Below are 26,768 nucleotides of genomic sequence, written 5' to 3' on the forward strand. Positions count from 1 at the left end.
GGAGCCTTTCTGAGAATACCACATGAACATGGTAATTTGTAAAGTAAAAGTTGCCAGATGTCTAGGAGTCTCCATTTTAGGCTCTTGGACTGCAATTCCAGTATCCATGACCCTGGTCTGTTAAATGAGAGTCTGAACTGGTGAAGGTACATCCCATTACATGTGAAGGTGTCTTCACATTGAGCATTGGTTGGAAAGTTCATTAACAGAGAGATTTAAGCTTTGTGTATGTGTGTGTATCTGTATTTTTGTGTAGTTCAGCAATATAAATTACAAATGACAATGTGCTTGAAAACTTTAGAGTAAAATACCCATAAAATAAATAAAACAAAAAAGATAAAATGCCAGAACTGAAAGTAGCCTCAGAGTTCTTTTTTTGCTCCACTCATTATAGGTTAAAAAATTGGTGTTAAGAAAGGGGAAATGATGTTTAAGACCCCACAGCTTTATGCCACTTCCTGTTTATTTACTTTTATTTTTTAAAGATTTTATTTATTTATTTGACAGAGAGAGACACAGCAAGAGAGGGAACACAAGCAGGAGGAGTGGGAGGGGGAGATGCAGGCCTCCTGCAGAGCAGGGAGGGGCTCAATGCGGGGCTTGATCTCAGGACCCTAGGATCATGACCTGAGCCGAAGGCAGATGCTTAACATCTGAGCCACCCAGGCACCCCGCCACTTCCTGTTTAGATCCCCTATGGGATTTCAGTGACTTTCACTCACTGTACCATTGCCAAGACTTTTTAAAAATGAAAGAGTAGAGGGCTGAGGATCAGGCAAAGAGAATGGATGAAGAAAATCAGTTGCTGCAGGAAGAGCACCATTTATCAGGAGAAACCCGCATAGTAGTGGCAAGAATGTTCTTTAGCTGGCTGACCTCCACCCTCACCCTACCCTACCCAGCTGAACTACAGAAGTGATGGCTGGTAGAGACAGTCTGTCCTATGTTCAGGGAAGCGGTGCTGTTTGATCTCATCCTCATGCTTCTTCCAGTTTACCAAGATATCTAAAGCTTTTTTTTTCCCTCCCAAAGGTCTGAAATGATCACTCCCATTTAAGATGATTTTTTTATTTTTTTTGAGGTTGGCAACTGCATGTCTGAGACTAGATAACAAAAATGCTTTCATAAGGGTTAAAATACAAAAAGGTAAACCTATGTCATGACACAGGGAAAGATTTTGACTGCTTTTCCAAAGACAGTGAACCAAGAGTGAAATGGAGGGAGAAGTCATGAAAACCAAGTGCATGAAAAAATAAAGACTATCAGAAAAGCAATCTGAACCTAGGACTTCATTCAGCACTTTTCTTAATCTTTGGGGCTTGTGACATTTTTTTCTCTCCAAATGTAAGAAAATAAGGATAGTTTTCTAGAACAGAGAACAAAATATCTTTTCCAAAACATTAGATTATGCAGGCTGACTGGGGATCAAAGCAGTTCTTAATGGGGCACTGGATTGATGATAAACCCCCCTAGTGATTTGGGGATTACTGAGTGAAGAACTTTTTTTGGCTCCAAAAAAATCTAACTGAATTTCTACTTGAAGTTGAACACAAGGTCAAGATAACCCAGCATCATCCTGGAGTTGAGTGAGTTTACTTCTTCAGTCAGCTTTTGTCTGAAAAGCTTTGAATAATTTAATAATAACAGATAGCATATAATTAGTAAATAGATATTTTAGGAATCCTAAAAGGTTTGGGAAACGAAGTTTCTTAAAAGGGGAAATTTAGGAAATTAATGGAATTAAGTACATTCACTTGTAAAAAACTGTAATACTATTCAGTGTTAGGAAGACAAGAATAGTGTAGAAGAAACACTCTTAAATTTGGAGAATTTTAGTATAATGGCAAAAGAGGAATTAAATTAATCTTGATAAAGGAAATGAGAGTGAGTACAATAAAAGAGAATACATTATTTTTCTAAGATTACAGTGCACAGAATACACCAAGCATCTGGAAATATCTTCCAGTAAGAGTTAATGGCTAGTATATATGCAAAGCAATTGCAGTTATAGTGAAAGGTCTCATTTACTTGGTACTTGCTATTGACTAGATTCGGGTGAAGAATTTTGCAAATGATGTCTAATTTAATCCTTGAGACAATCCAGTGAATTAAGTGTCTTTACATCTGTTTTACAGATAAAGAAAATGGAGGTTTACAAAGGTTGAATAACATGTCAAGTCTTAGAGCTAATTGGTGTGGGAAGTAGAATTTGTAGCTCATCTCTCTTTGCTCTGAGCCTTTACTTCAACCACTCAGTTCTTTCTGTATCCATTGTTTCCTTTAACTGTCTCTTAAGAAGTTCAGTCCAAATGCCTGTCAGAAATCTCTATAAGTGTTGGAAATTAAACCAATTCTCCTTTTTAATTTGTGTGGGAATAGTCTGATATTTACTAATCGAAACACTATAATCCTGAAAGCAGACTGAGGTTAAAAGCAATTTAAATTAAATGAAACTTTGCATTATTATATGTGAAAATATGCATAGCTTACATTTTAAAAAATGCCATTCATCTAAATTTTAATATTTTCTAGTATGAGCATATTTATATGAGATTACTATTTAAAAAATGTGCTCTTTAATCTAGATTTAGTTTTTGCTAGCATAAACATATTTATATTAGATTAGTATTCCACTGGGTTCAAATATTTGCTTTTTGCTTCAGTGAACACCTGTTAGTCACATTAGAAATCTGTTTTTGACATTTACTATTTAACAAGCCCATTATTTGGCACCCATTCTTTTAAAAGTGACACGTTCAAGAACTGACTGTGACTTGGGTAGTTCTTCTGAACAAATGAGGTTATTAAATTCCCTGTAACTGGCTCAAAATGAAGCTTATATTTTATTTACAAAGTGGCAGTTGACACCAGTTGTTTGATAAATGTCAGTCTGATGAGAAAACTGCTGCCACCTGAAAAATGTAGGCCAAACTCCAAGAAAAACGTTGCTTTTTATATATCCTATGAGAATTCAGCTTGAACTAAAGGGCTCTCATTTGGCTCTGATGATGAAGTTCATGATTCACTTTTAAAAATGAGAAGGTCCAAACCAACTGCTCATTCTTTATGAAATCTTTTACAAGTTTGCAAACACATTGCCTACTCAAGTACATTGCTAAGTAGACAATCACACAAGTATATCATAGTGATTCGAATACATGTTAGAAAAATGGACAGTGGTTTTGGGGGTCCAGAGCAGAGGGTGGCTGAGTCTTCTAGAGCAGGGATTGGGGAAACTATCATAAAGGAGGAGTATTTTCTCTGGGTTTGAAGGCATTGGCAAAATACATCAGATCAAGGCTACCATGCATCAGAAGAATTTGCTGTTAAGAAATTTGAATTGATAACTACTTTTTTTCTTTAAAGTTTTCTAGTGGAAATTAACCTTTATTTGTCCTTTGCATAGAGAACAGTTTCACCTGCTTTTTCCCCACTTATTCCCATTGAATGTCTGTTGGGTGTGCCCAGTCCTCTGTCATTCCATAGATCTCTCAAGCCCGTGGGAATCAAATGAGGATCAAGTAGTGTGAATAATGTGTTCCATGGCGAACATCTCCTTTTTAAATGCGCTCATTTCAGGAGAAAAAAGGGATATGCTTGGAGACTGGCCTGAGAAGTCAGCATAATTCAAATGAAAAATATATTAGATCAATTAAAAATAATTTAGCTCTCTGCTAGCTAGCTGCTAGCTTCCTTAAATCATTTCTTATCCAAGCTAGGCCAGTTGGATATATAGATTATATATAGATTAGATTATAATCAAGTTGTGCCAAATTCTGCAATTTACCGCCTTAGTTTTCTGGGGTCTTAATGGGTTTTCAGGGACCATAGCAAAGAAACCAGCAGGTGGGCACTAGATTACACATTTGCTTGGCTTATCAGCAAAACCAAGAGATTACTGTTTACCTCTATCCCACCACTATTGTTCAGGGAGATTTTGTGGGCACATACTATACTCATTTCCTAGATTGGAAGGGCACACTAAATTCTGGACTATGATTTGAAGTGGAGATCACTGTTATCTCATTAGCCATGAACTTCATTTTTTTTTTAAAGATTTTATTTATTTATTTGACAGAGAGAGTGATAGCAAGAACAGGAACACAAGCAGGGGGAGTGGGAGAGGGAGAAGCAGGCTTCCAGTGGAGCAGGGAGCCCAACACAGGGTCCGATCTCAGGACCCTGGGATCATGACCTGAGCTGAAGGCAGACGCTTAACGACTGAGCCACCCAGGCGCCCCATGAACTTCATTTTTTGAGGAATTGAAAGAATTATATATACATATGGTTACATGTGAAACACTCTTATGGCTAAACACAGATTTGGAAGTTGAATTACTACTTAGATAAAATAGATTTTGAATCATGCACAAATCATGTACTCTAATCTCTATTCTTTTTTAAAATTCATTTGCCACACAACTGTGTATCTCAAGATCCCAGTTAAGGAGAACTTAGTGTAGAAGAGTAAAGATTTTGTTCTTCACTACCTATCCCCCTGAGTATTTCTGGTTGAGATCAACACAGGCAAATTTAAAGATCTAGAACAGATGTCTAATGTTATTAGTGGTGAGGATGAAGTGGGGAGTGAGTAGGAGGACACAGTAGTCAGTATGTGTTTTCTGCTTAGTCATAAAAGTTCTTGAGAGACTAAAATATGAGATGGAGAGTACATTGTGGTATGCCTCTTGTTAGGTATGCCCATGGAATTATTCTTGCACATATTTACATATGAAGTATAGTAGAATAAGAAAAAAAAGATGGAAACCCGCTGTTAAATGTGCTATATTTAAAAAGATCATGAGGTCAATTAAGAATATAATGGAAAAAAAAAAGAATATAATGATGTGTTAGCCTAGACCTCTTTTCTGACCATCATTCATATATTTACCTGTACCCAAAATCTAGGGGTCAGCTTGTCACCTCCCCCTAACTCCAACATAAATCAAATTTATCACCTAGTTCATTTACAAATAGAAATTAATTCTATAATTGATTATAATTAATGTTTCTCTGTCAAAGTCTAGTTACATCATCAGAACCTTAGTTTAAGTTGTCACTTTTCTTTGCCTGGACCATTATAATTATTGCCTTACTATTATCACTAAATACATTTGACACATGCCAATTGAAATCAGAATATTGGATTTTTAGGGCAAAGAAAATCATTCTGTCAGTTAGGTTTTGTTTTCATTAAAGAAAAAACTATTGTTGACCCTTGAAAAATGTGGGGGTTAGGAGAACTGACACCTCACACAGTCAAAAATTTGTGTATAACATTTGACTCCCCCAAAGCTTAACTACTAATAGCCTCTTGTTGACCAGAAGTCTTACTGATAACATAAACAGCTTACACATATATTGTATGTTATGTGTATTATATACTGTATTGTTACAATGAAGTAAGATAGAGAAAAGAAAATGTTATTAAGGGAATCAAGAGGATGAGAAAATACATTTATAGTATTGCATTTATAAAAAAAATCTGCCTATAAGTAGACCTGTTCAGTTCGAACCTGTATTGTTCAAGGGTCATCTATATATAGATGGTTTCTATTAAATGCTATTAAAATAGCATTTATGCTCTTGTTTTTTGTAACTCCAAAGAAATTATACTTCAAACACAATCTCCATCAACTATGTAGCTCATGCCAGGTGCACAGTTAGCTATTAACAAGAGATTTCTGCATAATCAATCACAACAATAATTCATATCTAGAAGAGGAAGGAAAAAAATCCTTTTTGTCAACAAAGAAATTTAGAGTGGGGCAATATGATGTTAACTTGAATTATCTAGATAATTGGTCATTGTTAAATTGATTTTATGACTTTAGTGAAAATGGCAGAAAATTCTCTCCTTCATAAAAGCGATGAGAAAACTGGCAAAAATTGTTAGAATCAGAAGTTTCAGAACTCTGGAATTTGATAAAAGGCTGGTAGCAATCTGGAGCGCATTTACTCAAGAAAAGTGGCTGAATCTCAGGAAGAACAGAGAGCTTTGTGATGTTTTAATTTATTATAGCTCCATCCTCTGGTCTTCAGCTCTGTGGTGGACTTGAAAACCAACAGTCTGCAGTCACAGTGAAACCCAGCAGCCTGGCAGCAACTGGAAGGGATAGAAGGGGGTTGAAACTCCTTTAAAGACCTATTGCTAGAGCACTGTCATTATTTGTCCTGTTTGGTGGTCCACTGGAAGACCCCACTTGCAAAACTGTTTATTTGAACTCAGAGATCACCAGTGCAAAAAACCTCTGCTTTGAGGATGTTCCTCAAAAACAGTCACAGGAAATTGCTTAATTTCACAGCTGCCTGAGGCAGTGGATGACTGTTATGGAGACTGACCATAAAACCAAAACGGAAAATGGGGGAATGATTTCCATAGGGACTTTGAAAAATGCTAATATATTCTTGGGAGTCTGTGAGGCCATGAACATGCAGAGGCATATGAGCATGCTCAAAAAAAACCCAAGAAGGCTCTAAGTTTTCACCTGGTTGTTGTTTTTTGAGGCTGGTTGTTTTTTGAGGCTCTGTGTAAGCAGGAAGTGAAAGCTAAGGCAGAGTCATCAAGTTTGGCTAAAAGTTAGAAAGTGTTACTGAAGTTCCATGAGAACTAGAGCTAAAAAGAAGGGATCACTCAGAGGGAGCTTTAGCCTCCCATTAGCCAAACCTAATATTGGTAAGGGAATCCAGGATTGGTTCAAATCTAAGACAAAAGAACCCAGGGAGGTAGGTTTAGGTCTTGCCTTTGGACATTTTTCAATTAAAAGGAAATGGTGGGAAAGCTTCTTTTGGAAGATTGTTAGGGCCCAGGGAAAATAATCAAAACCCACAAATAAACAAAATGAACAGTGGTTGTCAGAGAACTGGAGAGGGGGGAGGGCATTGCCTGCAAATGGGCACAAAGAACTTTTTGGGATAAGGAAAATATTTCATCCCTTGATTGTGGTGTTTGTTAAATAACTACATATTTGTAAAAACCCATTCAATTTTATGCTTAAAATGGGTGAATTTTTGGGTGAATTTTATTATATATAAATATACATTAATAACCCAAGCTTAAAAAACAAATGTTTCCTAAATAATAAAACAAAGATAAACAACCCAACTAAAAAAGGAACAAAGAAAATAAAAAGGCAATTTATAGAAGAGATGGCTTTTATGTCCCTCTCTCACCCACCAAAAATAAGAAGATGCTCAAACTTTAGAATAATTAATAAAATGAAACTTTATACAACACTGAGATAACATTTCACATCCTATTGACAAAAATTTTAAATGTATATTGTGTGAAATGTTGGGAAATTAAAACCTCAGGGTAGGAATGTAATTTGGGAAAACCATGTAGAAAACAATGTAAGAGGATACTGAAAAATTATGTGTACATTCCACATGACCCAGCAGTTCCATTTTTAGCCATTTACTATGACATATTCTGCATCTTATTACAGTAGGAAGCCCAAATAAGGGGCTTATGCCAGCCTGGCAGTTTTTGCTCTGGCACTTTCCTGAATCTACAGAAGATCTTCATCAGGTTTGTTCTTCTTGTCATCAGTGTTAGTGCAAACATTGCTTCTACTGTGAGGCCTTCCCTAACTGTCCAGTCTAAATTAGCGCTTCTTCCCATCCACGGTTATTGTCACATCAGTGTTTCATTTTGCTCATAGCTATATCACTCTCTGAAATTATTTATTTGTAGCTATTTGTACTTTCCGTCTCTCCCAAATAGAATGTAAACAGCCAAAGAGCAAAACGTTGTCTACCTCCTTCTATAAATAGGCCCTTTAATAGGATCTGGCATATTAGACACTCAAATACTTAATGTCATGATGTTGCTTGTTAAAGCAAAATACTGGAAACAATCAAAATGTCTATCAGTAGTGGATATTATCATATCAGATATAAAGATAACTAAATGCACTAGTAAAAACCATAGTGCTAAGTGAAAAAAAATCAACTAGTCAAAATGTATATTTAGTATTGAACTATTAATGTAAATTAAAAAACATCTTCTAGACACTGCTACTCAAAATGTGAAGATCAGTGTAGATTTGTGAACTGTTTGTTATGGTCTATTATTAGAAAGTGGGAATGTGTTTAGAAATTTTTTTAAGGATAGATTTAATTAATTAATTGATTAATTTATTTATTTGAGAGCGTGAGAGAGAGCACAAGCAGGGGTAGGGGCAGAGGGAGAGGGAGAATCTCAAGCAGACTGCCTGCTGAGTGCAGAGCCCAACAAGCTTGATCTCATAATCCTGGGGTAACGACCTGAGCTGAAATCAAGACCCAGACACTTAACCAACTGAGCCACCCAAGTGCCCCTGTGTTTAGAAATTTCATAGCAATTTGGTGGTGCCATGATATCTAAGTATGGAGTCAGTGGATTTGTTTCAATAAACAATGGCGTATAGACTAGTATACGTGTGACTGAATTCCCTTGTGAGTTGAATGTAGTTGTATGTATCAGACAAATATAATAGCATGATATATGCTACAACAGATTGTGGAAAACACAAAATTAAAAACTAAAACACCCTGCCCTTCACTGTATATAAAGTGAGAAACAGCTTCAGACAATATTTCATATTACTAAAGCTTACATAAATGTATGAGAAGTATGAACATTGATTGGAAAAATACAAAAAAACTAAATTCATGGCAGCAATTGTGGGTGTGTGTGCAATAGGTAGAAGAATGGGATGGGGGATTGGAAATGAATGACATATTATGTTTATCCAGTATGCTTTAATCTATTTATTGAAAGAAAATAAGGCATGTGACAAACAGTTATTAATTCTGGGTGTAGGCGATAAGGGTTTTTTATATTGTTATTTATACTTCTATGCATTTTTCTTAAAATAAAACCTAATAAAAAAAAGAAAGGAATTCTTCCAAATTAGAACAGGAAGTCAGTTGGGTCCAAGAAGAATGTCTTCAACAAGAGGAGTGGAATGGATCCTAGCAACAGAAAAATCAACTAAAAAGCTGGAAGGCATTAATGACATGGTGAAATAGGATCTGCTGCTTATCTCACAAAGGGGAGAAAAAGCCAGTTAGTTTTGGGACAAAGATTGTGATGTTTTACACAATGAGAAGAAAAGGTTATCCAAGTATGTTTCTGGTTTATGATAATGAAAATACCACTTATTGGTTTTTAATATTTAGAGTCACCTATAAAACAAATATGGAATATTTAAATATGGTGACAAAATAGAATATGAATGTTATTAACCTAGGCAATATAAGAGTAGAGGTACAACTCGTCATTTTTATAATTTAGTGTTACAAATGGATAATGTGATAATTCTATGAAAGATTTGGAGAATTAAATTCGATGTCATTTGAATATCTATAAAAATTGTAGTCCTGCTGCATAGAAATATTTTGAAAATAATTCAGCATAAAATTAGACAAAAGTAGATTAGTTAAATCCATTGAGTGATAAAGCAACTTGACAGGAGGGTTAGAGACTAAAATAAGACCTAAATTAATTAAACTGTAAATTGAATCCATGGTAAACGGGCTCTAATATCACCCCAACTGGAGGCCATGGCCTAAGATCCCCACTGACATAGGGGCTCTACAGCTATACAGTAAGGCTTGGTTGTTCATTATTGTGAGAAACATCAACCTGTGTATCTGAGTTCTGTATCTAATGTCCTGTTAAAAACTCTTTTTGATAAATAACTTGTAGCCAAGTAAGACCACCTTTCCCCATTCATGTGGGAAGACAAAGCCAAATTGCTCAAGACCATGTTTTATTTAAGTGGCTAGTAAATTTAACCCTGGGAAGATTTAACATTAAGAATGGGGATAATAAAATAAACCATTTTATTATTTTGGTGCAGATTTGAAAATATTCTATTGATTAGTTATTTCAATTTCTATTTATATTCTAAGAGAATTAAGAACTTGGGAAGGTGTTTGATGACTCCTCATTGATAGTCCTTAAAAAATAAAATTGAATATAGTAAACTGATTTAAAATTGTTTAGGGGAATTTAGTTAGCTGACTGGCAGTAGCCTTCTTCAAAAAATTGTTAAAATTTCTAGATTTATAAATGTAATAATGGAACCCTTATATTGGGTTTAAAAATCAAGGTAATATATTGAAGCATTAAAAATATTGTATAAAAACTTTGGAGACAAATACTACATAAAGGGGAGAGAATTAGAAATAAACATTATATTATGAAAGGCAAAAGGATAACAAATATTTCTGATTCTGGTAATGGCAGACTAGGTAATTTGGAACAACCTTCCCACTGAGGATAATGGGAAAATCTGGTCAAAACACATTTATTTATTTATTATTTATTTATTTATTTGGTCAAAACACATTTAAAAGTCTAGAAGTAACTTAAATGCTAAAAAGATAGAATTACAAGTCCCGTAATTGGGGGAGTTTAGAGGACATGCATGTGGGGATATTTTTCTCCTAAGTGATGGTTGCTGATTTTGTGGTGGGCAAAAGTGAGACTCAACAACACTTTGGACAGTGAGGTTAATAAGGGACACGTTGGAGTTCAGGTTTGCGAAGGGGGAGTGAATCCTGATGAGTTCGCTTACACTGGATTGAGATCCCAAATATTGCTTCATCAAAGGAAAAAGGGGAACCCAGACAGTCTTGCAAAGATAGACAAACAGACATTGGAATAGAATTGAGAGCTCAGAAACAGACCGGTGTATATAAGGAAATTTGATTTATGGCAAAAGCACAAACGATCAGTCTTCTTAACAAGTGTTACTTGGGAAAATTGGATATTCATATGGAAAATAAAAAACAACCCAACAGATCAGTCTGATCCTTACTCACACCATACACAAAAATAAATTCCAGATGGATTTTAAATCTAAACATGAAAGGAACACCAATAAAATTCTAGAATATAATGTAAGGCATTATTTTCATGCACTTGCGCTAGGAAAATACTAAGTAAAACACAAAGCACTATCCTTAGTGGACAAGATTGATAAATTTATCCACTTAAAAAATCAGAACTTCCGTCAAGCAAGATGTCAGTGAGTGAAAAATCAAGATACAGAATTGGAGATGATATTTGTAACACATATAACTGACAAAGCATCATATTCAATATATATATATATATATGTTTTTTTAGTTTGGTTTACTCTGAAGTGGGCCCTGAGAAAAGGATTTAAATATAAATAGTTTGTGTCCTAAGAAGCACTTGTAAGGGTCTGAAGAAATGAGACAGGGAAGGGAAGAAAGGCAATACAGGGCACACTGATAAGCAGATTTTTTTTTTTTTGATAAGCAGATTATTATAGTTTTGCTCTATTACCATCCCCATCCTTCCATTTGAGCCTTTAGAGCTTACAAAGTAGGAAGACTGAGTGCAGTTACAAGGTCAGCAAGTCTTCTGTTTTAGAATTCTGACAGTCCACCTATGTATGAAGGAAGCACAACAAAATATATGAGTTAAAGATGAAGGAAGAAAGGGGAAAAGAGGAAAAAAATATTTCAGTTTTTTTTTTTAAGATTTTATTTTATTTATTTGACAGAGAGAGAGAGAGCAGAAGCAGGGGGAGCAGCAGGCAGAGGGAGAGGGAGAGGGAGAAGCAGGCTCCCCGCTGAGCAAGGAACCCATGCAACCTGATGCAACCTGATGCAACCTGATGCAACCCGATGCGGGGCTCGATCCCAGGACCCTGAGATCATGACCTGAGCTGAAGGCAGACGCTTAACCAACTGAGCCACCCAGGTGCCCCCAAAATATTTCAGTTTTGAAAATCAGTAGTAGTGGGTGAAAATATCTCTGTAGCTTGGTAGAGGCAAGAGCTCTGAAAGGTGATGTATAATCCATTCCCTTAAATTTACTTTTAATTATTACCCACAAACATACCTTACAATTACTAGGAATAAATTACTGTTGGGCATCGAACAATTTTAATGTTTGTCTCCAGATTTGGGGAAAAAAATTTCCTAGATAATACCATTATCATGAAATATTTTGCTGTGACTGTTACAGCTCGCTATAACATTGAGTAGATGTATGCATAAATCCAAGGCCTTCAATTGGGAATGCATGTTTATTGCCACCCCAGATTCATATTTTCTGCCACCTCAGAAGTTCCTAACAAGGGTTTTCATTACAAGAAGCCAAATGTCATGAAAAATAGTAGGTATTAAATATTAGGTAGTTAAAATATGGTGCATTGGAGAGCCATAAACCAGCAGGTAAGAACAAACAGTAGACCTACATAGGGAGGTTTTCTTTCTAATGTACTGTTATAAATATGCAGTTACATAGCATGAGTGGCTATTGAGTGTATTCATTCCCATTTGTAACGATGACAATCTTCCTTCCTTGTGTGAAGCCACTGGGGCACAGGGCTGATGCCAAGAACGGTGTTGTGGGTGTCTCTGCCCTATGACTCAAGCCCAGAGTCGCATGTAAATTTAGCTAATAGGTACAACCTGACTCTCATTAACATTTGCAAAAGGGATTATCTCCTGAATTATGCAGTGATTTCCAACCTGTTGAAAGAACTTTGTAAAAGAAATTCTTGGGGAAGTATCATTTTGACCTGCCATTGTTTAAATGCCCTAAAGAACGAAAGGTTCTAACGACATCAATGCTGAAAAAAGTGTTGTGAATGACTTTTAAGTGAGTCATATGTGTGTATCATTAGTCAATTAACAGAAACTACTTCTTATGTGCCTGGGCACAGTGAATTTTAGTTAAAGGACAATGAGTCTACTGCAAAGATTAGCTGTTCCAAAATAAATTTCCCAAGGGGCCTGTGAGCCCCAGCTGGAGCAGCATGACAGTCTCACTTGATTGTGAAATAATACCCTATTAATTAGAACTGAAGCAGAAATCAGTGTGCTATCATCCAACCATCTCCAAACTAAACATGTTGAATAAATCAGTAGCCTAGCTTTTCCAAAATGCAATACTTGTTTTTAAAATATTTTACTTTTAAAAAAGTTGTCAGGAAGTCCAGGCACGATTTGTGAGTAAATGCAGTGTGGGACAAACGTCAGAAGGTCTGATTCTCAGAGCTAAGTCTGGCCACAAGCGAACTGTATGGCTAGCCAGCTGTTTATCCCAGATAAGCTTTAGCTTCCAATAGTTTGGTTGCACTAGATAATTTTTTTTCTAATATTTATTTTTGCCACCTGCAAACTGTAGCAAAATGTGATCAGCTTTATTATGCAGACAGGTATCCCTCTACATTTTTAAGGAATTTAGGTATGTATAAATAGAAGATCTCTTTGGAAAAGAAAAATTCAAGATTGAATAAAACCTTCCAATTTTGGCTTTGTAACTTTCCAGTTGCAAGGGTTAATATTATTTTAGGTCATTCATTCCAAGATGTATGACAGCACCTTAAAAGTGGCTGATCTATTTCCCCAGTGACATTTCTTACATAACCATGTGTTAAAGTTACAAATCCTGATATGCACAAATAGCTAATTTCTAAGAAAAATACGTACAGTACTGCAGCAAAACAGAGGGCTCCAGTAACAACTTTTAACCTGTGAATTGGCAGAAAAAGAGAGTGTATCATGTATATTAAAAATTGGCTAATATTAAGTTATTGCACCATATAATTTTTAAGATCCCACCGAACTCTCAAGTTCTATTAAAGTGCATGGTATGAAATTGCAATATTTGACTGATTTTGCCTTCAGAAATGGCTACATCATATGGTTTGCCTAAATTATTCTAATCTTGAGAGGATTTATGGGTGCCTGTAAAAATGTTTAGTGAGATTTTTTGACATGGAAGGTTGAATATCTTAATTTATGACTACAAGTAACTTCAAAATATGTGATTGAGGTTTTGGTATATTTGCCCCATAATGTGATTTTTAAGGGGAGAAAAGCAGTTAAAATTGCATATTATTTGGTTGCCTTCACTAAGCTATTGGATCAAAAGTCACTCCGTACTCATAGACTATGCAGTACAAAATATCTGACCCATATTAGGTACTAAAAGATACATGTAGACTAAGTCTCGTATTAAACAGATTATTTATCCATTTATTACATTGCTTCAGAAGTTTTGTGTTTTATCGTTATACTTAAAAATGCAAAGAAACATTTTAAAGTTGCACATATTATTTTTTCTGACTGGACTAAAGATCAATATGTATAAATGGAATTCTTTTTACTAATTTATTGCAAGTGGCTATCCTCAGGGGTGCCTCAGAAGCCGCAGTGATTTGAATGGAGTCCATATTTCCTGCCCATTTAAAATCATCCTACCTCAGATTAAATATGCAAACTACTTCCTAGAATTTGTTTTAAAAATGTATATTTTTGAGGGTTGAGGAAAGGTAATCCATTCAGTTCCTAAACCTTTGGTTTGGTTTAGATGTGGGAAACTGGGATCCAAAGAGAATTACTATGAACCAAACTTCATTCACCCTGAGAATCAAAATCATCTACCCCCATACTGCTTGGACAGTGAGGACTGAAACTTAATCCCCCATTCTCCAAAAAAGACCCCTTAGTGTCCGCATTACTATACTTTGAATCCCTTGTTAAAATCCTCCTCTTGTGTTTCCATCAGTCCAGAAAATTTGTCTACTTCTTACCCAATCCTAATCAAGTTCTCTTTACCACTTCTCCATGGAAAGGCCCACCTTACACAAAATTTCCGGTTCTTAATAAATTCCAATCTTCCCTTATCCCCCAAGGCACCACCAAAACTCTGGAGACTTGATTATGAACAACAAACTCAACTTTGTCTTATCAACAGGTTGTATTGGCGGTCTTTGGAGAGCTGGCATTCAACAGCTTACTTCCTATATTTACCAGCACAATTAGAATTATGTGCTGAACTTTCCTGACCTCAATCTGAAAAGCCATGAGTATCAACCACGGGTTGAAATTACAATTATAAACTATGATTTCACTCATTTATCTTTATTTCATAGGATAATTAAGAAAAATAAGTGACTTAGGAACACTTTATATTCATTTATTCAATAAATAGTGAATATCTGATTTGAGGCAAACACTTTTCCTGATTTGGGGGATTTAGTGGTGAAAGAAGAAATATGTTGCTAGTCTTCATGGTATTTACATGACAGGGGATGGAGCTAGATGATTGATCATGTGAAAATCTAAATAAGCAAGACCACTACAGCCTGTAGAAGTATAGGCAGGAAATGAAAAATTAGGACCTAGCAAAGGCCACTTAGGATCAGACAGATAAGACAAAAGAGGCCTAATTGAGGAGAAGACATTTAAGGTGGGTCCTGAGGAAGAGTGATCAGTCATCCATTGAGCAGCTAACGGGATGACCCAAGTAGAGAGAATTATGGGAAGAAGAGAGCTTGGATCATTCAAGGAAGAAAGGAATTCAGCATGACTGGAGTGTCAAGAGTAAGGAATAGAGAGAAATGTGCATTGGGATATGTTTTCGAGGCAAGACTGGTAGGACTAGGTGAGAGGGCGAGGGAATAATTGAGAGTCACTCCTGATGCCACCTGCCTATCACCAGGTAGAAGTCTGGAGGGAATGGACAGTCATTAGTACCCAAATCTAGTACTTTGCCACCAGATTCTCTTTCCACTCATCTCTTCCTGACTCACCCTCATTTTCTCCATGTTAGTTGCAATATTTTCTTCCTTGGGTCATGTAGAAAAAAAATGACTTTATTTTTTTCTTCTATGGATGTTCTCTAAGAAAAAGGTTAACTTATGAAACTGGAGATGTGAGTGCCATTTTAAAACAAGCCTGTTTTCCTAAGATACTGCTATAAAAATACTTGTCTATCTTATTCTAGTGAAAAATCTGGGCTATCGTAGCCAAGCAAGCACTTGGGTAACTTTATATTTACCCAATACTTAATTCTTCATTGCACTAGGGGCCTGGCTTCTTTGGCTTGATACTAGTAAACAGTCAAGTCACATAACTAGAATTCTCGAGTTCCAGCCTTCCCAAACTCACTTTCAGGGTATTATTTGGTCTCCCATGTGGAATAGCTCCTGAAAAAAGAATGTATTGGCCAGAGGATTATGGGTAGTTTTGTACATACAGAAATATACTGGCTTTTGTACATACAGAAATATACTGGCTAGTTTTGTACATACAGAAATATACTGGCTTTCTGAATTTAGTTGTCTGTCTTGAGCTGGTTAATGAGAGTCTGTCCTTGAGAGATGAACCTGTTTCCTGTGTGGGTATAAAACATTGCTGAGTCTAGAAGGCTGATAGCAAAAATGACAATGTCCCAACAGTAATGAGAGTATTTAGAAAACAGCCAAATAACATCATCATTTACAATGCATGAATTTTCCTATTTAGTAGTCCTGTTAAGAAGCAAGGAGGGTATATGTGTATACATAGACAGAGTTGACTTTCTTCACAGATTCCGTATGTGCAAATTTACCTATTCACTAAAATTTACTTATAATCCAAAATCAGATTTTGTGGCCCTTCTTCCGCCATTCACCGAAATGGGCAAAGTGGCAACAGATTTGAACGGCCTGATGCACGCATTGCTAGCTGTGGTTCAACAAGGTAATGCTCCACCTTCTTGTTTCCGCTCAAACTATGAACAAGTATCCTTCCACAATCTATTTAGTGTCCTGGTTTTGCAGTTTTGTGCTTTTTGTTGGTGGTTGTGCTGTTTGAAACTGCCCCCAACTGAAGTGCTTAAGTGCTGCTCCGTGTCCCTAAGCAAAGAAGGGTGTGATGTGCCTTCTGGAGAAAATATGTGTGTTAGATAAGTTTCATGCAGGCATGAATTATAATGCTGTTGGCCATGAGCTCAATGTTAATGAGTCAACAGTGCACATTTCAAAAGGCGTCTTTAAACAGAAAGGTACAAAAAACAAGATTGGCTGAGGAAATGTGATCAGAGGCTTGCTGGAACCTAACCCTGTATTTGCCTTGGGAGCAATGGTTCACTATTTTCTCATTCAGTGTTTGCAGCCACTTTATAGAACATAGTTACTGTGAATAATGAGAATCAACTGTAGATATAAATGAACACAACAACGTAGTTTACATCCATAGGTACATAGTAATTCTGTAAGTGGAAAAGAAGGCACATATAGAATATCAGGAGTAAGATGTTCCCCATTCGTGGAAGCAAAGCACATATTTCCACAAAATCAAAAGCCACTGACCGAGAGACACAACCACTGGGGTAGACCTAGCATAAGTCTTAGTCAGGACCCCATTTTCTTGTGCCTAGGTTATTTTTATTTTTTAGATCCTTACGTTGTTTGGCTTCCTGCTTTATTCCTCTCATCCTTTTTTCCCCGCACCTGATCTCCTAACCAAATGTGTCCAACTGCTGCTGCCTCACAGGCCATAGGTTTTTTGGCGTCTGTATTTGGATTATGATATTCCCTTTCCTTGAAATGCTTTGCTCCCTTAACATGCATGAATCTGAACTATGTTTTCTGAAGTCTTCTCTAATTCCTACTTCCCCACCTCTAGGCAGCTATAATCTCTCATTTCTTTAAATACTTACTACAGTCTGTTCTCTTGTGGCATTAATATACCATAGATTTGATTTTGATGATTCCAGGACTTGCCTCACTCATCTTATGTTTCCCATACTGCCTAGCATAATGCTTTGAACATGTTTAATATATGTTTATAGAATAAAAGTACTTAGCCCAGTGGTCTTCAACAATTTTAGATCACAACCCCTCTATAGAAATCCAATGAAAGCTTCTTAGAAAAAACCCCCACAACTTAAAAGTTCTACAACATTTCCAGGTGTTTGCAGCTCTCTTCCCCTCACTACCACCTCAAGTCCATGAACTATTAGTTCAAAATGTCTGACTTACTCCAATTTCCTCAGAATTGCAATGAAAAGTTGAAACTCTTAGAAGTCAAGTCACTTGTCCCAGTCTAGTGGAAAAGCTAGGACTGGAGCTGAAGTTTCGTGATTTTTAGGCTAGAGGTCTTTCCATGAGGATGCCTTAATCTGGATTATAAGAATGTACTATCTCCAAATGGGCAGACAGTTGCCTCAAGGAAACTTCATTCACTCTTAGCACAGACTAGTGTGCTGGTGGATATCACTGATGTCAGCTGGGTAGTAAGTACCTTGTAGTGTCAGAATAGAAAGCAGTGGACAGAGAAGAAAACTGGTTAGAACCCCAAACATGCCAGTTCCCATTTCTGGGTCTCAGGCCCAGCCAAAAGTTCTGGGAGATCAGGAGGCTAATGGCCCTAGGGAACCTACATGTGTTCTTTAAAGGAGGCACAGGATCAAACACTAGTCCGACTGGTTTATTCTAGTGCAGGAGGTCAGGTACAGTCATGAGTCCTAGCATCTTGGGGTGCAGAGTCTTGAATGCTTTTTGTGTCTCAAGTGCTGACTCATTTTTATTTCCTTTGGAGGAAACAAACTCTGTACATCTGGTTTTTCTATAGCAAAATGATAAAGATCAGTTCTCTGGAAAGAATCATATTGCAAGATGCCCTAAAACTTTCAGGTGAGCAAACCTTGTATAACTTAAAGATAAATGTTCCTAATCCTTGTCTTCATGGTTGTAGAAATCTGGACTGTGCTTTGTTATTGTTAAGTCAGTAGCAAAACTGTATTCATTATTCTTTCTTAACCTAGCATATCAGCCGATCCTTGATTCTAGCCATCACCAATTCTTCCCAAGAGACAAATCACAAGTGCCTCCCTTTCTAGGCTTTGCTCTGAATGCCAGGCATCTTTCCTGTATACCCTCCAAATAGAATTCCAAAAAGATACCAATCTCAGATTTTATGGAAATAAGATGATTTTTGAAATAGCTTTTATCTTGGCTTTAATGGTATAATTTTTATTAAAATATTGACTTAAATTCACTTATTTATGTTAGTACTAGCTGAGGACTTTGATCAGATTAGGCAAGTTTTTTCTAATTAGTTGGGGACTGGAATTTCAGAAAGTCTTCAGCTTCTATATTCCCTTTTTTTTGTTTTTAATTAGAAGAACTTTTTGGTCAAAATGTTTAGGTTCTCTAGTACTCTGTATTATAAAAATGAAAATATTTTGGTGATCTGGGTGACTCAACTTTAATTGTGATAAAATGAGTCTTGAGTATAGTTTATTGCTTTTCTTCTTATCCATTGACTTTTAACTTTTTCATACAAAACATATCCTCATCTGGCCCAGAATATGCAAAATTATAGTTCTTATTAGATTGAGGAAGAGATAGATTTATTATGCCCTTTAGATTTATCTATAGCTATAGATAAGAACTAGTTTCTCTTGTAAAATTATGCTAAAATCGGTCCATCTTAAGGGAAAGACTAAGATTTGATACTTAATAAAAAAATTGAAAAGTAATAGAAGTCACTTAATAGTGAAGGAAATCTGTAATAACAACATTTATATAGTCTGTAAGATTTGCCATACTGGATCTTACAAACTATTTCATCTTGGCAAAATAGGATGTTATTAAGAGGTCAACATTAAAACATTTGGAATTCATGTTTGTTTGTTTGCTAATATATTTATAGTTTCCAAAAGGAATTAGGGGGCTTAAAGAAATATGTTCTCCATAGAAGGATGACAAATAAAGATAGACACAGCGGGATGGAAGGAAAAGCATGGGATAGTAAGATGAATCTAAGTGTAGCTTAAGCAGTGTTTAGAAATGCATACTCATCTCTATGTCATAGAAATAGGCTCTAAATTTGGACCTGAATTTGTCAGCTGCTGAAGTTAAGAGTCACCAAAGTCACCATAGAATATATCAGTTCCTCAGGAATGGTACTAAGGACTGAGACAGAACTTCTCCCCAAGTGTCCTCATGAAGAGGTCTTGGTGGCTGGCAGCGAATGATCTTCAGCTCTTTTTAGGCTTTGCTCTGAAGACATGGCATCTTTTCATCTCAATGGAAGAATGAAATCTTGCCATTTGTGACAACATGAATGGACCTGGAGGGCACTATGCTGAGTGAAATAAGTCAGAGAAAGACAAATACTATATAATCTTATATGTGGCATCTAAAAAAAAACCCCTAAAAAACCAAAACCAAGTTCATAGATACAGAGAACAGATTGGTAGTTACCAGAGGTGAGGGGTGTGTGGGGGGGGTGCAAAATGGGTGAAGGGAGTCAAAAGCTACAAACTTCCAGCTATAAAATAAATAAGTCATGGGAGTATAATGTATAGTATGGTAACTATAGTTAATAATACTGTACCTCATACTTGAAAGTTGCTAAGACAGTAGATCTTAAAAGTACTCATCACAAGAAAAAAATTCTGTAACTATTTATGGTGACATATATTAATTAGACTTATTGTGGTGATTGTTTTGCAATATATACAAATATCTGATCATTATTTTTTCTATTTAAAATATTTTAAAAAGTAAATTATGTAATTCTACTTAAAAATATATATATCTTAGATGCTTCTCTATCAGCTTCAGAAAAAAAAAGTAAATTCAAACTACTTGGCATAAGAGGACTTCTGTGATTTGTCCCTACTGTCTTCTTTAGCTTCTTCTATTTCCAACTTCTCTCCTTACCCTAATTCTACAGATACACTGAACTACTCGCTATTTTCCAGAACACTGTGCTCGCTCTGTCTTCATCTATGACCTCTATCCTTCTGTCTAACATTCTTTCAGTGTTTTAGGAGCCAGTTGGGATCTATCTCTGCCAGGGAGTTTCCCTTAACCTCACAGTCTTTCTATAGCACTCAGCATGCTGTAGTGGAGTTGTCTTCTTCCTTACCTCTTTGCCCCCCTAGACGGTGAGTTCCCTGAGGGTCTGAGCAAGACCCTCTGTATTTTAATCTAATCTCTGTATTTTGACATGCAGTTCAATGACTACTATCATGTTCAATAAATGTTCATTGAAAAAAGAGCTGCAGTTTTTTTATAATCTGATCTTAGGGGTGACATATCATCACTTCTCTCAAGTGCTGTTGGTTACAGAGACTGGCCCTGGTACAGTGTAGGAAGAGATTAAACAAGGGTGCAAATAGCAGAAGGCAGGAATTCTTGGAGACATCTTGGAAGCTGACTACATAGGCATGTAGATCAGGATCCAGAGTAAGGGAAGATGTTTGCTTTTGCTCTTCTGTCACATCTAAGGGCCCATGCTCTCTGCAAGAAATAGACTTTACTAGTTTTATCTTAAATTTAAAAAGGCAACCCTTCTTGACAAGGTACACTGACTTAAGACAGCTTGCCCGCTGGCTGCACAAGTCCTGTGTCACATACTGATTCGTAGCTGTAGGTTAACCGAAGTCTACGTGTGCCCAATGCGAACATTATCCCAAACAAACCGTAGACCTGCAAACGTACAGTGGCCTGCTCTTCAGGAAAAGAAAATATAATAAAACCTGTAACAGTATTCCAGAAGATATTTTATTGTGACCATGCAAAGAAAACAAAATAGGTTGAAATGACACTTTTTCACTCATGACAAATGTATCAGGTTACAAAAGATAGAGAAGTTGAAGAAAATGTATGTCATTAATATTTAGGTGTGGAATAGACATTAAAGTTCATTTAGCCTAATATTACTTTAAAAATTCATTTAACTTTTTAATTATCTTTTAATTGTTGATTTATATACAATAAAATTCTCTTCATGGTATATATTTCTGTGGATTTGACAATTACATAGAGTCATGTATCCACCATCATGAGTGTGATACAGAACAATTCCATCACTCCCAAATTCCATCATGCTGCTTCTTTGAGGTTAAACCTCCCACCCTCTAACACCTGGCAACGATTTCTCTGTTCTCTGTCCCTGTAGTTTTGCCTTTTTCAGAACATCTCATAAATGAAATAACAGAATATGCAGTATACTGTGACTGGTTTCTTCTGCTTTGCAAGACATATTTGGAATTCTTCCATTTGTTGATAAATCAATAGTTTGTTCCTTTTGTTACTGAATAGTGTTTCATTTTATAAATGTACCATGAAGGATATCTGGTTGAGTAACATCCAGGGTGTTTATAGTTTTGATGATTTAATAAAATAGCTATAAATATTTGTGTATAGATTTTTGTGTGAACATAAGTTTTTATGGAATAGGTTGGCTGAGTCATATGCTAAGTCTATATTTAACTTTATAACCAGCTGCCAAACCGTTTTCCCAGGTGGTTGAATCATTTTTTCATTCCTAACAATAATGTGTAAGTTCCAGTTACTCCTTATCCCCATCAGTATTTGTTATCAAGGTTTTTTTTTTTTTTTTAATTTTAGCCATTCTAATAGTTATGGTACCCTATTGTGGTTTTAACTTGTATTTTTCTAGTGACTAATGATGCTGAGCAATTTTCATGTGCTTATTGGCCATCTCTATATATGTTTATATCTTTTACCTACTTTTTAAAGATTTATTTATTTATTTGAGAGAGAGAGAGGAGGGGCAGAGGGAAATAATCTTCAAGCAGACTCCCCACTGAGCGTGGACCTTGACTCAGGTTCAGTCTCAGGACCCATGAGATCATGACTTGAGTTAAAACCAAGAGTTGGACACTTAACATACTGAGCCACCCAAACACCCCTCTTTTGCCTACTTTTATATCAGGTTGTTTGTTTTCTTATCAATGAGTTTGAGAATTCTTTATGTGTTCTGTATTTAAGAACTTTGTCAGAAATGTGATTTGCAAATACTTTCTCCTAGTGTGTGTTTTTTTTCATTCCCTTAACATTATCTTTTGTAGAGCAAAAGTTTTTATTTGTTATTTTTAATAGATTTTATCATTTAAAAAAATACTTGCCTAAACCAAGTTATAAAGATTTCCTCATATGTTTCCTTCTAGAAGTTAAATGATTTTAGATTTACGCCTATGGTATGTTTATTTTTGTAAAAGTTGTGAGGTAGGTGGCGAAGTCTAACCTCGCTTTATACATGAAAAAAACTAAGGAATGAGCTTCTGAAAATGTATTGATTTGCTGAGATTATAAGGTTAATGGTGGTAATACTGGGTTGGGACCCCTGTCTGGTCTTTGGACTGCCACTGTATCTCACTGTCACTTGAGTAGTTTTCAGTTTGACTTTTCCCCCTCATTTTGTTCCTGGTCTCTGTCTGGGTTACAACATATTGGCTTTGGGAAACCTATGTTCTAAGTAGCTGTAATAAAGGCCAAGGTGGATAATTCCTGCCCTGAAAATTAGAGGCATATCCTTTGCTTCAAAGCCACATTGCTGATCAGGTATTGCCACAATTATGTTTCAGAACAGACCAATTAAAAAAAAAGTGGCTGTTGTAATGTTGAGTATTGCAGTCGCTGCTTTCTACAGAGGTTACTGCAATAAAGGAAGTGGGTTCATTAAAACTAAAATAACAACAACAAAATAAAACAGTGGCTTACAGCAATAGTGTTTTGTTTGGTTTTGTTTTGTTTGACTTTATTCAGTGAGGTGACACTGCTGAAGGATGCAGATTGGATGGGTTTATGCCAGACTGTGGCTTAGGTTCAGTTCTGTTCCTCATATGTTTTCTTCTGGAGCCCAGGCTTCAAGCAATGGCTGTCTAGGACATTCACTCCCCATTGCTGGTTCCTGGGGTTCAGAAGTAAAGTCAAGTCATGCGAATATATGTGAGGGCTCTGCTTCTGTCATGCCTCCTAACATTCCATTGGCCAAAGCAGGTCTTATAGCCAAGCCTGACATCACCAGGTCAAAGAAGTATACTCTAACCACTGTGAAAAGAAGAGGTAGAATGAATTAAAAAAAATAATAATCCAAACTACTCTATATGTTCAGCAGTTTACCCAACTGAATTGATACAAGACCAAAATTAAAATTCTGAATCACTCCATGAGAGAACTGGTCTGTTTCCAGATGTAACATTGATTTGATGGGTCATAAGGCAACTTCCTGACTGAAGACTGAAACATCACTCAGTTGTTCCAACAGTTTTTTCTAAAGATTTTATTTATTTATTTATTTATTTATTTATTTATTTGAGAGAGAGAGAGAGCATGAGCAGGGGAGGAGGGGCAGAGGAAGAGGGAGAAGCAGACTCCCCGCTGAACAGGGAGCCTGATGCTCGATCCCAGGACCCTGGGATCATGACCTGAGCTGAAGGCAGATGCTTAACCGACTGAGCCACCCAGGCGTCCTTATTCCAACAGTTTTTATTTGACCCATTGGCTACCACCTTACATGAAACACAGTGAGTCTAAGCAGATAATGGTGAGTCAGTAAAATAAGAGCTCAGTCCTGAAACCAGTAGTGTCTAAGTGCCATCATTACCCTTATACTGGACTTCCATAGGCTGCCAGATGCCAGTGTTGCAATGTTTATATAATTTAGGTTGGGAGTTGTTACTGCAGAGCAGATGAAGATGCCATTTAACTACACAGATTAAATATAAGTAGAAAATAATGCAATGTAGAGCTGGAAGGAATTTAAACCATTACCCTCACTTCAAAGATCAGAAAGCTGGGCCCAGAAGTATTAAGTAATCTCCTGTAGGACAGAAAAAGTTGGTGAGAGATTTAAGTTTAGGATCTAGAATTTTTCATACTCGCAGTCAAAAGCTGAAAAGAGCACTCACCGTTATCAAAACTTATTGGAAGGAAAGGAGTTCCACAGTTTTATTTTTCCTAGTAGAAAAAAACTTTACAGCAGTTAAAGCAGAAGATTTCAGGTAGCGTGAAGGTGAAAAGAATGTATTTGAAAATTGAGACATTAGAACAACTCATAGGGCCATTCACTGAATGGGGATATCATTAGTCTGTAGCCATCACTGATCTGAATGCTAAACTTGGTCCCTAGGATAGAGCTTGAAAAGAGATCACCTTTTATCACAACAGTGACAGAGAAATTGAGATTTACAGTATTTCATTACAGGAATCTGACATATCCTCTGGTCATGAGGCATTACAGGTATCATGGTGCGCCATACATATGACCTTTTAAATATTATATGATCATTATCTGATTATGCCCTGATAAGTTTTGTGGTAGATATATTTGTATGGAATACAGAAACAGATGCATGTACCAAACTCAATGAGTGGTCTCTTACTTGTTCACAGAAATTGCTTCAGCAAAGGGAATTAAGGATTTGATCAAAGTTCAACTTGGTAAATCAAAAGAAATGTCCAAAAGGATGTGAATTTTAAATGATGTCCCAGAGGGGAAGACCAGAGGGGAAGAGAATTGGAGGAATGAAAAGAAACAATATGATAGCCCTAAATAAAGAGCACACACACCCACACATACACACACACACACTCCTTCACTCACTCACACCAGAAATGAAACAAAACAAAACAAAATGCAAGGAAATAGAGTGTTTATAACTTCCAACAAAAGAATTATTCAACTTAATAAAATTCCCATTCTCAAATTAAATGTTGCCTTTATCTTGATAATAGCATCTAAATGTTGGTTAAAGTGAAATAAACACAAGTTGTTTGGGAACACGTGAGGACAAACCACAGGATGATTCATTTATATTTACATACAGGGCTTCACTCACCACAGCATGGCTCTAGGATTTACCAGAAATGTTCTGGATTTTTTGGGGCAGGGGGGTGCAGAGGGAGAGGGAGAGAGAATCTTAAGCAGGCTCCACACCCAGGGCAGAGCCCGACATGGCACTGATGTCACAGCCCTGAGATCATGACCTGAGCCAAAATCAAGAGTTGGACACTTAACCGGCTAAGCCAAAGAGGCGCCTGGTGTTCTGGATATTTTATAGTTTTTGGCTATTCTACCTAAAAAAAAAAAAAAAAAGTTTTGTCTTCAGCAAGGGATAAGCACTGTCTTCATGCCACTTTGAAATAATACTGACTTGATCATCATTGCCACTTTACTGACGGAAACATGTCTTGGCCCCTAGTATTAACACCATGTGGTTTTGCAGAATTTGAACACCGGGAGGAAAATGTGTACTGGGCCTGGCATTTCCTGTCTTGAAACAGTTGATTTAGGACTCTGAAGGTTAAGTTAGAGGTCACTTGAGTTTAAATATCTTAACACAAAGCTCAACCTAAACATAATATGTACTCAAAGAAATCTAGGAACATTGTTAAACTGTTGTTTTTAAAAATGTAAGATTGGTACATGAAATTCCAAAGTTCACACAGTTTAGCATGCCATTTACTGCTGGAATGTACACCACTAGAAAACCTCAGAATCACAGAGAAAAATTTATCAAAGAGTCTGTTCAGAGTTAATAACATTACTTAGTAAGTTCTTTACAGCTAATACCTATTGACGAGCTTCCCTTTATCTGTCTGAATATAAATAGGGAGGATTGTCCTAGGGATTTAGCTCTCAGTTTTCTGAAAGCACTAAAGGGAATTTACCTGAGGTGATACTATTCTTCAGACAGGGGTGAAGAGGAGAAATTACCTTTTGTGAACATCCAGGACTGCACACCTCACCTTTGCTCCATTCTCTGCTTTCTGAGTCAGATCCTCAGGGAGGCTGACAAGCAGAGCTGGGCTGTTCAGGCTCACTGGCCAACATGTGGACAAAAGAGGGTTTTTGGGGTGTGTAGGGGACCAATACCCAGATCTACCTCAGAATTACACGGTCCACCCTGTAGAAGCTCAATTTGTGAGTGTGTGTGTGTGCGTGTGCCAGATTCTATGATAGTACTTTCCAGTACAAGTTTTTGCCATGATAGAAGAAATGTTCCATAATCTGTGGTGTCTAGTAGGGTAGCCACTAGTCACATGTGGCTGTTGAACACTTGAAATGTGCGACTGTGGAACAGAATTTTAAATTATATTTAATCTTAATTAATTTAAAACGTAAATATTTGTTCATATTTGGCTAATGGTTATCATACTGAAACATACAGAATTTTGTAACATCTTGATATCCATTTG

General features: G+C 36.4%; 1 long non-coding RNA gene across 1 annotated transcript in view; it reads left to right on the plus strand.

The window, feature by feature from the left end:
* Positions 1-18,393, plus strand: part of LOC110586225 — a 122,945-nt gene extending 104,552 nt beyond the window's left edge. Inside the window, exons 2-3 of the long non-coding RNA XR_002480682.1 lie at positions 16,408-16,503; positions 18,379-18,393. This is a non-coding gene — a long non-coding RNA (uncharacterized LOC110586225). The remainder of the gene's footprint in view (positions 1-16,407; positions 16,504-18,378) is intronic.
* The last annotated feature ends 8,375 nt before the right edge of the window (positions 18,394-26,768 follow it).

Source organism: Neomonachus schauinslandi, chromosome 7, assembly GCF_002201575.2.
Source record: "Neomonachus schauinslandi chromosome 7, ASM220157v2, whole genome shotgun sequence".
Taxonomy (NCBI): Eukaryota; Metazoa; Chordata; class Mammalia; order Carnivora; family Phocidae; genus Neomonachus; species Neomonachus schauinslandi.